A 10343-nucleotide genomic window follows, 5' to 3' on the forward strand; every position below is an offset into this window, starting at 1 on the left:
AAAGATCCCTTAACATGGAGAGAGAGCCTTCACAATGTCAGGAGTGGGAGCAGTTCCTTGAACTTCTTCCGAGCACTCCTTACCCTAGCCACTCCAACCTCACCTCCAGTGTCTCCCAAATAACAAATCTCTGTTGGAGAAGAAGAGCTTCATTAGACTAGAAAAGTTGATGATTTTATAGACATACCTCTAGTGTAATTTGGCTGGTCAGGTGTGAAGTACATGCCAACTACCATATTGTCATGTCCCTTAAGATTTTTTATTCATGAATCAGATCCCCTTGTAATCTGCACTTTGATAAGTTAAATAACTTCAGTTTTTCTAAACATTCCTAATGTGGTTTGTTCCTAAAGCTGTGCATAAATTTTGTGACTCCTCACTGCACTCTGTATAATTTTTCCATATCTTTTATGTAATAAGATAGCCAAAACTGAACACAGTACATCAAATAGGGCCTTACTAAGGAACTGTACGAGGTGAGAATTATGTCAACTGATTTAAATTCAAATTCTTTTCCAGTATATCTGATGAGTTTATTAATTTTCTTAATTGCATCAGTACACTGTCAACTTGATTTCATATCATTTGTTCTTATTATTCCTAAATCTTTTCCCTCGTTCACATTCTTGAGTTGAATATTGTTCATTGTGTACTGAAATTGTTTCATTTTTACTCCTAGTATTTAAACTCTTGCATTTGTCAGCGTTAAAATCCAGTTGCCACATGTGAGGCCAATTAAATAATTTACCTAGATCTCTTTGAATCATCAGTCTGTGTTCAAGTGTATCAACTTTTTTACCAGTCTTTGTATCATCAGCAAATTAGGATAATTTGGCAACTCAAATTTTCATCATCATCATCAGTATAAATTAAGAACAGAGCAGGGCCCAGAACTGAATCCTGTGATACTCCACTTGTGACATTCATCCAATTTGATTCTTTCCCATCAAGTACAACATTCTGTTTATGGTCTGGAAGCCATCTTTCAGTCCACTTTTGTACATGGCCTCTGAAACCATTGTCTTTGTTTCTCAAGAAAATGTTTATAGGGAACCTCATCAGATGTCTGCAGGAAATCAAGATGGATTACATCAGCAGATTTAGTTCCTTCATACATATCAGTAATATCACTGACAGTATCAAGGAGATTTGTAAGACCTGACCGTTTGTTCCAGAATCCATGCTGTGAGCGTTTAATGGGATTGTTTACTTCTAAATGCTTGACTATTTTATCTCTAAGTATGATTTCCAATCACTTATGCACTTGTGATGTTAAACTAATAGGACAATAATTTCCAGACTAATTAATCACCTGTTCTAAATGTTGGTTGACTGTGTCTGATAGGTAATTACAGTAAGCTCGCCCCAAGCACGTTCTCGCCGAACACGCTCGCAATTATACATGGTTAGTGCTGGTATACGTATAAGACGATGTAAGATTAAAAAACCATTACAAAAACTATAAATTTACGCGAGAGAGGCCTTTGAAAGGCCAAATCCTCGAACATCAGCGCAGCACCACACTCGGTTTGTTTTGATCTTGTGATTCGCTGTACTGCTTTTCCACAGTACTGTATTTGTAAGTTAAATATTTACATTACTGTTCTAGTAAGTTTATGTACAAGTTAAAGTACTATTAAATAACGTTAAAGCAAGAAATAAAGTCTTATAACCAATTTACCTGATAGGCGTCGGATTATTGCCTTTTTTATTTGTTCGTTAAAGATTTGCTGCACTGATTTTCCACAGTGCTGTATTTGTAAGTTAAATATTTACTGTTCTGGTATGTAAGTTAAAGCACTTAAATAAAGTTAAAGCATTAAATAAAGCCTTGTAACCAGTTAACCTGATTTATATGATTACCCACGATCGGTGGGTTCCGAGACATTTCTTCGTCAAGTCAATTCGCTGTCAGACAATTCCCCGTCAAAACATGGACGATTCCCCGTCAGGACTATTCACACCCTGAACGATACCCCGTCAATCTATAAATATACTTATTTTGCCTTTGAATTATATTCTAGCGTCACCCATAGCTGTCTTCATTAATGACGGAGAATTGTCTTGTTATTGTTGTGATGACGAATCGTCCCGAAACAAATTGGCATCGGAATGTTGCCTTGTGTTTACATATTTGAATGCTGAAGTTTTGCTGTACAGTACTGTATTTGTAAAGTAATACTTTAAATAAATCTTCTAACCACTTAAAGTGCTTCATATTGACCACCAGTGGCAGATAACAGCAAAACACCACATTTAGGGGGTCTTGGGAACAAAATAAGAAGTTAAAACTTATGCGGTTTCGTGCCGAACGTGCTGCGGTTGGAAAGAAACCCTCACGTTAGGGGCGGGTTTGCTGTATAAGGTATGTAGGAAAGATGTTGGCTGTATAAGGTATGTACGAAAGATGTACCAGGTTTTTATGAGGTGGAACCAGGATTCTGGAGGCTTGAATGGTGAGTGAATGGATATTTGGCCCAGACCTTTGGGCATGTTATTGATTAGTTTGCCTACTATTATATTCTATCCTTCTGCTTGCTTTCTGAACCATATCTCACCCCACCTACCAGTTGGGAAAAACAGGAGGGATAATGATGATGATGAGAAACTTTTCGAGCAGGAGGTGGATTCTTGTATAGTATCTTGCTATATTAGATGCTTTATTGATAGAAAGGATGGCTACAAACAAATTGACTCCATGCATTCTATTCCCTGCCGTCAGGCTGCCTTCCCTCAAACATACACAACACTCACTCATACAGTTCATCTCCACCCTATCCCTCCACGTCATCCTTGGTTTCTCCTTCCCACCTCTCCCTCCCCTCCACTCTCTTACATACACTCTTATAATTGATCTCCCATTCTCTCATCATTTCTAAATGGCCAAACCACTTCTTGGTACTTCTGTTAAAGTACCGCCACATCAACACCTCAGGTAGATATGGCCTCAAGTAAGTTCTTCATTTCCAAAGCTGACACAAGAAAAAAAAATCAGTTATGTTTGTCACTAGTTTGGAAAGGTTAATGTGGAATTCAGAAGTAAGATTAAAGTCACTTCCATTCAGTAGTAGTAAAGTTAACTCTTGCTAGCAGTAATTGTATGTTGTGTCAGGTGTTAAGTGAAAATTACAGCAGCTTGTTGAGTCTAATATTGATATACTGATGATTTTGTATTAGGAGAGAGAGAGCTGTAACAAGCTTCTTTTGCTTTGCCTCCTAACAGGTGAAGATTGAGAACCTGGATGGTTGGAAGGTTGGAGGACAAGAGTAGACTGCCCATAGTATATATTAAGTCTTTCTGCAGGCACTTGTAATTTTGCAGTAATTCTCTATGCATCATGCTTTTGAGGGGAACTTAGCAGATGCTCATTTTCATTCCCAAGTTTGTGTTAAGAAAGCACCCATTTTTTTATATTGTTTTACAAGTTGGAAGTGATTTAAGTTTATTTTTTGATTAAGATATATGTTTAGAAGTTTTTTACTCAAGATTTTTTTGGTTGGGATATATTGTTAGTATAAGTTATATTTTGTAGGGATATGTTATGTTATGGATTTATTGTTAGAATTTTACATGGTTGGGATAATGTATATTTTTAGCATTAGGTCTCATTGATATATACTGCTATGTTTGGTTGGAATACATTGTTAAGGTATTTTTGTTGAAATATATTGTCCCATGATTACTGATTGCAATTTATTGCTAAGGTTATTTCTTTGGGGGAACTTGAGATATGCTGTTAGTATAGGGAGCTTTATAAGCAGATTATATTTTGTGCATCTGAGCCATTTCTCTTAAGACCTGGTTAAATTAAGTATTCTTTATATGATGCCTTTTTATCACCTGTTGTACAGCTTTGTCCATATCAAATTACAGAAGGACTGCCTGTGAAAGTGATTGCCAATTTTCCCAGACTTACAGTGCTAATTGTTCAGAAATTGTCATTTTTTAAAATACATCCCTGATGTTTAGTGAGGACTGTTTGAAGCTGAATTTATACAGCACCGTCACACTCTCCCTTGGTAGTAGTTGGTGCTCTTGCAAAACCAAATTGTTTAGTGTACAAGGGAGCTCTTGGCTGTGTTAATCAAAATGGTTGCTATACAGGGTGGTGCAAAAGTAGGTTAACATTTACCATTTATTCCAACACAAAAGTCACTCTTTTAGTCTTGTAAGTGTTCAAAATGTCCGCCCTCACCATTGACACATTCCTGGAGTTTGTCAGCCACACTTTGACATACAGTAATGCACAGGTTCAGGTTGGTGGTGACATAATAATGTCAACCTACTTTTGCACCACCCTGTATATAGTTGTATGGAAGCTGACTGAAACTACTTGTCACACTAGGCAATTGAACAAATCAGAAAGGAAAGGAATCCCGCCTCCTGTGCTAGACCCAGAGGGTTAAAAATTACAGGTGGGATCATGGTTAGTGTAGAGGACCTTCTCCTCAGTGGTTTATTTGGCACATTGCAATCTCACATTATCTTGTTTGTTGTTTTTTAGTGGTTAATTTGTTTGTGGCCACCCCAAACGGGATTGAGGTGTCTGGCAATAGATAGATAGATAGATAGACATAATTGATGGGCTTACAGATTTATCATACAAGATACTCTGTCATATGTATGAATAAACTGTTTAGTAAAAGCTGCTAGGGAGCCTCTTAAGCTGACCAGAGTACTGATGTATATGTAACTATAGGAATACCAACTATCCAATGGGATTATGTTAAATGATGTCTTATCAGATATCAGTCTCTTGTGCAGCAGTTATGGTATAAGTTCTGTGGAGTTATGTCTAGTGGCCATGTATGGTTACTCGTATGATTTTATCTGACCCCGAAGTGCATATACAGTTGTAATACAATTATTTAAACTCTTAAAGCATCACAATACCTTTAACAGAAATAAGACTACACTCATAACCGAACATCAGAATGTTAGCATCATTATCTACTTAAACCATGGTTTTCAACCATAACATTGCTTTGTCATTTGCACTGGATGCTGTTTTCAGTTGCCCACACTTCTTTTAATTCACAGTCATCAGACAATACTGCACGTGCTGTTAAGTTGTGCTGTAATCCACACGCTAGTGGTGAACATTATGCACCACATTAGTATAACAAAGAGAAAACTTTGGCCCTGTTAGAATATGATAAAATGGAGGCACTCCATTCTTGTGAGGAGTTCAGGCTGGGGCAACATGTGTGAGTGCAGGTAATGGGAGTGAGGGAGTTAATGAAGCAGTCATTATGGATTTACGGCTGATGATCAGGGTACACAACATCCAGACAACAAACCTTGGCCATAGGGTCAGCTGGCTATTTTTTTTACTCACCCTGTGTAGTGCTGCTCTTGGGTGTGTGTCCTTTCCTTTCCTCCTTCCTTCTTTCTTTCCTTCCTCTTTATTTACTTCATTCTTTCCTCATCCTTCTGCCTGCCTGTGACTTTACACTCCTTCTTCTGTCTTATCTTTCCTTCATTCTTTCCTCATCCTTCTACCTATTGATGACTCTACACTGAGTGACAAGCCAAATAGTTTCCTGTACACCAGGAAACCATTTGCCATGCTGAGTGGTAACCATATAACCAAATTATAGCGCCTGGTGGTTTAGTGGGTAATTACAGCACTCCAGTCAGATTGAGCTGAAGGTTTAGATCCAAGGGATGGTTGGGGTTTATTGCTCATGTAATGCCACTAAGGGATGAGTGAGGCTGGTCACTCACATCTTAAACATCAGGACCAACTTGGCTAGCCCTGGGTTTCTACGCTGCTCAGCTGCTCATGGGATGTAGGATTGGATGATGGATGGATGGATGGATTAATTAAGTGGATTCTGTAAGCTGGAGAACTCAACACACAATGAAAAAAGATGATAAAACCAATAATCAGTTAAGTGAATTATTGGATAATGGTTAGTCATATAGCAGGGATAGCTGAGTTTTCAATATTTAAAGAAAATGATGGGCAAGAAAGGCAGTGCTGAACACACACGATAATCATTTTATTATTACACTCCGTTTGGGAGAAATATATAATGTACAAGTGACTAGAAAACATAAATATCACCTAAAATATGACATGGGAAATATACAACAATTAAAAAATAGCTAACAGATTTTTTCCTATACCGTATGGAGTTACATCAACAATAAATTCAATGCCCAGTAACTAATCTCTAGGTGAATGATAAGTAGAGTATAAAATTAAGTGTATTCTGGAATTAAAAAAATCTAGTTTATTTCTCCTGGGTAATTTTTCTCACCAGAAAATGGGGATAAACCTTTCTAGAAATAACAGTTACATTAAACTGGTGTTTTGGTTACTGAAAATGTTTGAAAATACTGTAGTCTTAAATTCTGCAGTCATGCTAGATGGTAAAAGAGTGCATGACAAACAAGGATTTACTAAGGGCTCAAAGTCTGACAACAAACCATGGAGGAATTTGCAGTTCAAGGAGACATTAAATGTCACCACAGTTACCTACATATCAGTATTACTGACCTACATCTCAGTATTACCACACAACTACTTACAGTCCTGCTCATAATGCCAGTGTTTGCAAACATACCAAATCCACACACAGAGTAAAGAAATGAAACTTTAAACCATTATGTCAAAAAGAAGGACAGTAACTGAGTTGTGCCCACAAATCATCATGTTCTAAGCCTTACCAGTAGTGCAACAATTCATTCACCAAAGCTCATGCAGTTTTGATCATGTATAGTACTTCAAAATCACATGCTGATGTGGTACAACCAGAGTGCACTGCCGCATCTGTAGATGCAGTATCAGATTACCAAGTAAATTTGGTGAGAGTGTTTTCATGTATTTATATCATATATACATAGAGTGAAGACACAGTTATTGCCATGTGGTTAGTTAACATAATTTTGGAGTAAATGAGGCATTATTTCAAATGATGAGTGTGTAACATACATTAGGCATTCTGTTAGTTCCTTCCAATACAATTTTTGACCTTTACAAGTGCAGTCAGTTTTCTCAAGTATGAAGGGAAATGAAGGTAACAGCAATGATATGAATCAGTGATACTTTTACAAAAATAAATACTGTAGAACATTCCATCTTTTTCTGTATACATACCTGACGGGGAGAGTGGTTTGGATTCTAGTTAGACCTCACTCTTCATGTCTTAACACAATTTTCTGTAAAATTAGAGGTAACAGCAGAAACAATTTAAAAAAATTTATTTATATTTCCTGCCAAGAGTGTAGTCAGCAGAAAAAGCAGCAACAGAGGAGCATCCATACACACACAAGTAACATAAAGTGCCATGCTGAAAGACTTGTTGAGATTCACTCTGTTGTGGCTGCTCTTTGCCAGTAGGGTTCCTGTAGATTAAATAACTGGACAGTTCCACCATATTACATCAGTACACATTCAGGTTAATAAAATTTTGACCAGGTTACAGATTACATATAAGAATTAATACATTTTCATGGACAATCATTACATCTCAAACTAACTCGTTTGTGGACAGCTCGCTGGCATACTTGGTAAAGTAGCTACCTCTTGCTCATGAGATACAATGTTCAACTCTCCTTCTATGATAGTCCTTTGCCAGATTGTCATCAGCTAGCATGGTGTTATATGGTTTAATTACCCTCATGAAGAGACCCAGTCATACAACTTGCCTTGATCTAAGGTCACTGCATTATTGTTGAGTTCTAAACAAACTGGAGATATGACTTTAGGGCCATATTCTGGGCTGAGACTCTTAGAACTTCATTACAAATCTGTATCTAGATATTTCACCAGAATTATTCTGTATACAGTAATCTCTTGATTATCCAGATGGCCATTACCCGGACCATCCATTGCCCGGATGATGTGATCAGGCTGTTCCAAATCATCATTCGTACATTTTTTCCCACTATCCAGACGAAATGCATGCAAAATTATGGTCGTGCGAAAAATATCCGCCTGGACAGGCGAAAATAGCCTGGCGATGCTGTCACGTCGAGCTGGTTTGTCAACTCTATGTCTACCAGACACCTCTGTTGCTCGCTGTCAGTTTGTGTGCGTCACGTGTCGTGAGCAGCTCTTCCCGGACCATTGTTATGGCAGCGCTTGTGGTAGCTTTCATGGTGGTTCCCTACCTGCTTCAGGCCTTGCTATTCCTTGCATGCCTCTTCCTAAGGTGTATGAAGATGGCCACTTCACCAGTGAAAAGAAAGAGGGTAGTGCTGACTCTTTAGAATCAGGAGATCCTGGGTAAGATTGATGCGGGATGGTCGAATTATGAGTGTTGACACTGATTTTATTCTAGCTTACTGTACTGTACCATGGTTTTATTCTATTTTACCATGATTTTATTCCATTTTACCATTATGTTTGTGCCCACTGTATTTTTCTTGTGTAGGCATTTTTTTCATGTTTTTCATGTCACTGCAGGGGATGGCCTGCAGTGGTGATTGCTTGTCTGTGGTTGATGGGTCCGCTTGACCATAGTAATTGCTTGGCTTTGGTTTATAGGTCTGCTTGACCAGATAGAGTAGTATTAAACAACAGGAACAAGTGCTGAATGAAGTACTGTAGTGGTCTTTTACACAGGCTTTCAGTGTTAGGTTATGAATGAATGAGAGAAGTCTGCTATCCAGACGGAGCCACTACCTGGACATGCCTTTGGGTCTATTAAGTCAGATAATCGAGGGATTACTATATTACGTATACTGTACTATATTTGTTGATATAAGAAAAGGCATAACGAACATTAGGAGAATATCGAGATGAAGTATGCAAAGAAATATATGAGTAAACATGAGGTGGTAGAGAGCCCTCTCAGTTATTGAATCAGTACAGTCCTCTGATTCATGGTGATAGAATTTTACAGTGACTTATTCCATAAGCTTAGTCTTCAAGAAGATTAAAAATAAACTGTAAACAACTGTCATGAGATCAGTGGCAAAGATATACAAAGTGAGATCAGTGTCAAAGGTAAGTGAGATACCTATATACTGTCATAATGGGATAGGAAAACAGACATAATGTCAAAGAAAAAGAAACTGATAATAGCGTCGAAGATTTTGTGTGTCAATCTGTCTGTATTACTGATATGAACCAGTAAGATGTAAACATAATATGCTGGCACATGAAAGGCCATACTTTAAATGTCTGACCCAGCCTGATTACAACTGAGACTAAAGGCACCACAAACTAAAGACAAACACAGTATCCACAGCTCTATTGATTCCACCAAAGTCAAAGAAACTATTAAAGCAGCAACTCTAAGTTTTCTGTCAAAGAAATGAGAAACTTCTGTATTAAACGAACAACTCTGGAGATCTGTATCAAAAGTAACGAAACAGTAAGAAAACAGCTTTGAGATCAGTGTCCTCTATTTGGGTGATGGGCTCGGAATGACATCACTGCCAGTCAGGCTCTCTTTCCTAATAGTAAAATGATCAACAACAACTGTGAACAAGCCTCAACTTTAACTATACAATAACAACTAGATGTAAAGAGTTAAGAGCAGGATTTTTATTCACAGACAAACTTACAATCTAGTCCGTGTGTAACCTTTGGTGTTATTTTTACCACTTTGGGAGGGTGCACTGTGGCACAGGTGTGTGATTTCTTTTAATGTAGGAAGAACATGAAAGGGAAGTGCAAAGACTTCCCATGTTCCTTGTTCTTCCTACAGAAACAGATCTTGGTTACAGTAGGATAATCATTGCAAGTTACTCTGTAAATCTCAGTCCATACCAGTGTGCTACATCCAGTAGAAAGAATATGGTCTAAAATGAAGTAAGCTATTTATAAATGCATGAACAATGAGGCATTCATACCTCCAAGTGCTATACATGCTGTACCATATTAACATCTTACTTCATTATTCCTATTTTGAAAATTCTGAAATGAAATCATTGGCTGGATATTCATAAATTGTGTTCATCATAGGAGGAAAAAAAGTGCCACAAGTCTGACTGACTGTGCACTGCAACACTCTACCACCAGTTTCCTCCATTGTTACTTGATTTATTGAACCTATGAATTTCTTTTATTTTTACAAGCTTCCTAACTAAAGGGTAATTCTCTGACAGAAGTCTAATCGCCAAAATGTACAGTACAATACAGTAATTTACAATAGCCATTCCACTTGCAGGTAAAAGGAGAGTTAAGCTTACCACAAGAATAAGTCTGGTTGGTATATTTCTGTATAGTCTCACCAATATTTGGAACTTTAGCCATCTGTTTATCTATGACCATATGCCTTAATTCTAGAGGGGGTGGCCATAAACAGATTTCCTCCATGTCACCCTGTCATCCACCATCAGGATGTCCTTTTTTCATCCCACACCACCTCCCATCTTGAAGGAT

The sequence above is a fragment of the Coenobita brevimanus genome, chromosome 51 (genome assembly GCF_032717465.1).
Source record: "Coenobita brevimanus isolate Jiangsu-jjx chromosome 51, ASM3271746v2, whole genome shotgun sequence".
Lineage (NCBI taxonomy): Eukaryota > Metazoa > Arthropoda > Malacostraca > Decapoda > Coenobitidae > Coenobita > Coenobita brevimanus.